Source organism: Lotus japonicus, chromosome 2, assembly GCF_012489685.1.
Source record: "Lotus japonicus ecotype B-129 chromosome 2, LjGifu_v1.2".
NCBI classification, from domain to species: Eukaryota; Viridiplantae; Streptophyta; class Magnoliopsida; order Fabales; family Fabaceae; genus Lotus; species Lotus japonicus.
Window position 1 is genome coordinate 11,965,918 of NC_080042.1, and position 5,828 is coordinate 11,971,745.

Sequence of the window (5,828 nt, forward strand, 5' to 3'; positions counted from 1 at the left end):
AAGCACAATGCTCAAAGAGTAACCTCTGCAACGCTTTCGCACGTACTATGTTCAATCTGAATAGTAGATCAAGCTTCAGAAGATCTGAAGATTATAAAGCTATGATAAGGATTCAGCTCACTTGAAGCTCTGTAGGATCAGAAGCTCTGAAGGATCAGAAGCTCTGAAGGTCCAGAAGCTCTGAAAGTCCAGAAGCTGAGTAGTGAAGATTCTGAAGTCCAAGAGTAAGCTGGCTCTGAAGACCAAGTACTTCTCCTCTGAGTTCAGAAACAGATGGTACAAAGGTTAGAGGATCCAAGCTTCCCTTTGACTCTGATCACCAAGCTTCACAAGTTCCAAGATGAAGCATCACTCTGATCAGAAGTCAACAAGGATAAAGGTCATGTCGCTATCCAAAGTACAAAAGCAATTGTACCATTCCTGATGACCTTACCTAACAGATTCAGCCACAGCAGAACCTGGAAAACCAAGATCTGCCCTCTAACGGTAGCATTCCATGAAAACTTCCAAACCTAATTCCTTGGAGTATATAAAGAGGCTGAAGATGAAAAATGCTTTTTTAGAAGAAACTTTGTTGAAGCTCACGCGAAAATCAAATACTCTCTCAAAGCATTCTTTCTTCACATTGTATTAATTGTGTTTACTATTAGCTTTCTAAGAAGCATTTCTTTGTAAACCCAAACCTTCAAATAGTTGTTTGATTTTCCTTTAGGATATCAAGGTTGGTCGGATCCTAGAGAAGACTAAGAGAGTGAATCTTAGTGATAGCTAAGTCAGTGTATTGTTAGTCACTTTGCAGGTAGCAAGTGCAGTTGTAACAATACTCTGATTAGTGGATTGCCTTCATTCTAAGAAGGAAGAAATCACCTTAACGGGTGGACTGGATTAGCTTGAGGGATTTATCAAGTGAACCAGGATAAAATTATTTGTGTGCTTTCCTTAACACTTATCTCAGCACTTTTATCTTTGGTGGTTGAATAGATTTAATTAAATCTCAAGTGGGTTGAGTTTTACTTTTAAAACGCTATTCAAACCCCCCCTTCCTATCATTTTTCATACCTTCAATTGGTATCAGAGCGCAAGTTCTGAACACCTAACACTGTTCAGTGATCCGCGCCGGTGCGAAAAACTAAAATGGCTGCCACCATTGAAGCGCAAAAAGATGTCTACAGTGCAAAGCCTCCTGTGTTTGATGGGCAAAGATTTTAGTACTTGAAAGACAGGATTGAAAGCTTTTTTCTGGGCTTTGATGCAGATCTCTGGGATATTATAGTGGATGGCTATGAGCGTCCAATTGATGGCCATGGCAAGAAGATCTCCAGAACAGAGATGACTGCAGAGCAGAATAAGCTTTACTCACTGCATCCTAAAGCTTGAACTATTCTTCTAAGTGCTATTTCTTATGAAGAATATCAAAAGATCACAGATCGTGAGTATGCTAAGGGTATCTTTGATTCATTGAAGATGGCCCATGAAGGAAACAAGAAGGTGAAGGAGTCAAAGGCGTTGGCCTTGATCAGAAAGTATGAATCCTTCCAAATGGAATCCAGTGAGTCCATTGAGGACATGTTCTCCAGATTTCAGTTACTCATTGCTGGAATTAGACCTCTCAACAAGAGTTACACAACTGCTGATCATGTCATGAGGATTCTCAGAGGCCTTCCTGAAAGCTGGATGCCTCTGATAACTTCCTTGGAGCTCACAAGAGATGTTGATAAGATGAGTCTGGAAGAACTCATAAGCATACTGAAGTGTCATGAACTGAAGCGTGCTGAACATCAGGATCATAAGAAGAAGTCTATAGCCTTGAAATCCAAATCTGAAAAGGCTAAAGCTCTCCAAGCAGAAGTAGAAGAATCTGAAGAAAACTCTGAGGATTCTGATGAAGATGAGCTAACCCTGATCTCCAGAAAGCTCAACCGCATCTAGAAGCACAGGCAGAGCAAGTACAGAGGCTCTGGAAAGAATAAAGGAAAGAATAAATCTTATTCTGGTCAGAAGAAGTCTTCATCAAAGGAAGTTACATGCTTTGAATGCAAAGAATCAGGGTACTACAAGAGTGATTGTCCTAAGCTGAAAAAGGACAAGAAGCCAAAGAAGCATTTCAAAGCTAAGAAAGGCCTCATGGTGACTTTTGATGAATCAGAGTCAGAGGATGTTGACTCTGATGGAGAAGTTGTTGAAGGAATCATGACTATTGTCAAGAACAAGGAAGCAGAGTCAAAAGAAGCAACTAGCTCTGAATCAGCATCAGAGGAAGATCCAGATTCTGATGATGAAAATGAGGTATTCGCTTCTTTCTCAACCTCTGAACTTAAATGTGCTTTGTCTGATATTATGGATAAATATAACTCTCTCTTGACTAAGCATAAAAGGTTGAAAAAGGATTTCTCTACTATTTCTAAAACTTCTACTAAACATGAGAAAATTATTTATGAGCTGAAAGAAAATAATCATGCTTTAGTTAACTCTAACTCCGTGCTCAAAAACCAGATTATTAAGTTAGAAGAAGTTATTGCTTGTGATGCCTCTGATATAAAGAATGAATCTAAATATGAAAAATCATTCCAAAGATTCCTAGCTAAAAGCGTAGATAGAAGCTTGATGGCTTCAATGATCTATGGCGTAAGCAGAAATGGAATGTGTGGCATTGGCTATTCTGGACCCAGTAGAAATGAGCCTCCAATGCCTAAGGCTAAACCTCTGCATGAACATTTTGTACCCTCTGGTACTATTTTTCCTGAATCATTGCCTGCTAAAGTTGCTAAACCCTCTCGTAAAAAGGGAACTCCTTCTATGCTTAAATGTCATGCTCAAATCCCTTTATGTTATCATGTTGAGAAACCCAAGGTCATCAGAACCTCTGGGGTAACTAACAAGAAAGGACCCAGAAAATGGGTACCTAAGGATAAGATTATCTATGTTGCAGATATCCTTGATCGCTCCACTGAAACACCAATCATGGTATCTGGACAGTGGATGCTCGCGTCACCTGACGGGAGAAAGGCGTATGTTCCAAGAGCTAAAACTTAAGCCTGGAGGAGAAGTTGGCTTTGGAGGCAATGAGAAGGGTAAAATTGTTGGTTCTGGTACTATTGATGTTGATAATAGTCCATGCATTAATAATGTTCTGTTGGTAGATGGCTTAAATCATAACTTATTGTCTATAAGTCAATTAGCTGACAATGGTTATGATATAATCTTCAATCAAAAGTCTTGCAGGGCTGTAAGTCAGATCGATGGCTCTGTTCTGTTGAACAGCAAGAGGAAGAACAACATTTATAAGATCAGATTATCTGAGTTGGAAGCTCAGAATGTGAAGTGCCTTCAAGGCAAAGAATGTTGTTTGCCTTGCATGTTCGAAAGACAAATTTACAAAAGTCTCTTATAAGGCAAAGAATGTTGTTTCCACCTCAAGACCATTAGAACTATTACATATCGACCTTTTTGGGCCAGTGAAAACTGAGTCTATAGGTGGCAAAAGATATGGGATGGTCATTGTTGATGACTATAGCCGCTGGACATGAGTAAAATTTCTATCCCGCAAGGATGAGTCTCATTCTGTGTTCTCTACCTTTATTGCTCAAGTGCAAAACGAGAAGACTTGCAAAATTATACGTGTCAGAAGTGATCATGGTGGAGAGTTTGAGAATGACAAGTTTGAGAGTCTGTTTGATTCCTATGCAATTGCACATGATTTCTCTTGTCCTAGAACTCCTCAACAGAATGGGGTTGTTGAGAGGAAGAATAGAACTCTTCAAGAGATGGCTAGAACCATGCTTCAAGAAACTGACATGGCAAAGCACTTCTAGGCTGAGGCAGTAAACACAACATGTTACATTCAGAATAGGATCTCTATCAGACCAATTATGAATAAGACTCCTTATGAATTGTGGAAGAAAGTAAAACCCAACATTTCTTACTTTCATCCTTTTGGTTGTGTTTGCTATGCTCTAAATACTAAGGATAGATTACATAAGTTTGATTCTAAATCTTCTAAATGTCTATTACTTGGTTACTCTGAACGTTCTAAAGGCTTTAGAATTTACAATACTGATGCTAAAACTGTTGAAGAATCTATTCATGTTAGATTTGATGATAAGCTTGACTCTGATCAATCAAAGCTAGTTGAAAAGTTTGCAGATATGAGTATAAATGTTTCTGATAAAGGCAAAACTCCAGAGGAAGCTGAGCCAGAGGAAGACTCTCCAGAGGAAGTTGGTCCCTCTGATTCACAGCCTCAAAGGAAGAGTAGAATTGTTTCCTCTCCCCCTAAAGAGTTGATTCTGGGAAACAAAGATGAACTAGTCAGAACCAGATCAGTATTCAGACCCTCTGAAGAGACTCTACTTAGTCTGAAAGGATTGGTATCCTTAATTGAACCAAAGTCAATTGATGAAGCTCTTCAAGACAAAGACTGAATTCTGGCAATGGAAGAAGAATTGAATCAATTCTCCAAGAATGATGTTTGGAACTTTGTCAAGAAACTTCAAGGCGCTCACATCATTGGAACCAAATGGGTTTTCGGAAACAAGCTAAATGAAAAAGGAGAAGTAGTCAGAAACAAAGCAAGGCTAGTTGCTCAAGGCTACAGTCAGCAAGAAGGAATAGATTATACTGAAACATTTGCTCCAGTAGCAAGATTGGAAGCTATCAGACTGTTGATCTCATTCTCAGTAAATCACAACATAATTCTTCATCAGATGGATGTTAAGAGTGCCTTCCTGAATGGATACATCTCAGAGGAAGTGTATGTGCACCAACCTCCTGGTTTTGAAGATGAGAAGAACCCTGACCATGTTTTCAAATTGAAGAAATCTCTCTATGGTCTGAAACAAGCTCCTAGAGCATGGTATGAGAGACTTAGCTCATTCCTTCTGGAAAATGAGTTTGTAAGGGGTAAAGTAGATACAACTCTCTTTTGCAAAACTTACAAAGATGATATCTTAATTGTGCAAATTTATGTTGATGATATTATATTTGGATCTGCTAATCCATCTCTTTGCAAAGAATTTTCTGAGATGATCTAGGCTGAATTTGAAATGAGTATGATGGGAGAACTCAAGTACTTTCTGGGAATATAAGTTGATCAAAAACCAGAAGCTACCTACATCCATCAGAGCAAGTACACAAAGGAACTTCTGAAGAAGTTCAATATGACAGAATCAATAATTGCTAAGACTCATATGCATCCTACATCCATTATGGAGAAAGAAGATGCCAGTGGGAAAGTATGTCAGAAGCTCTATCGTGGAATGAAAGGTTCACTTCTATACTTAACTGCATCTAGGCCAGATATTCTGTTTAGTGTACATTTATGTGCTCGATTCCAATTAGATCCTAGAGAAACTCACTTAACTGCTGTTAAGAGAATTCTCAGATATCTGAAAGGTACCACTAACCTTGGCTTGATGTATAAGAAAACATCAGAGTATAAGCTTTCAGGTTACTGTGATGCTGATTATGCTGGAGATAGAACTGAAAGAAAGAGTACTTCTGGAAATTGTCAATTTCTGGGAAGTAACTTAGTCTCATGGGCAAGCAAGAGGCAATCTACTATTGCACTATCCACTGCAGAGGCAGAATATATCTCAGCAGTTATTTGCAGTACTCAGATGCTCTGAATGAAACATCAGCTAGAAGATTATCAAATCCTTGAGAGCAAGATTCAAATTTATTGTGATAATACTGCTGCAATCTCCCTCAGTAAGAATCCAATCTTACACTCAAGGGAAAAACACATAGAGGTAAAGTATCACTTTATTATAGATTATGTTTAGAAGGGCGTACTTCTTCTGAAGTTTATTGATACTGACCATCAATGGGCA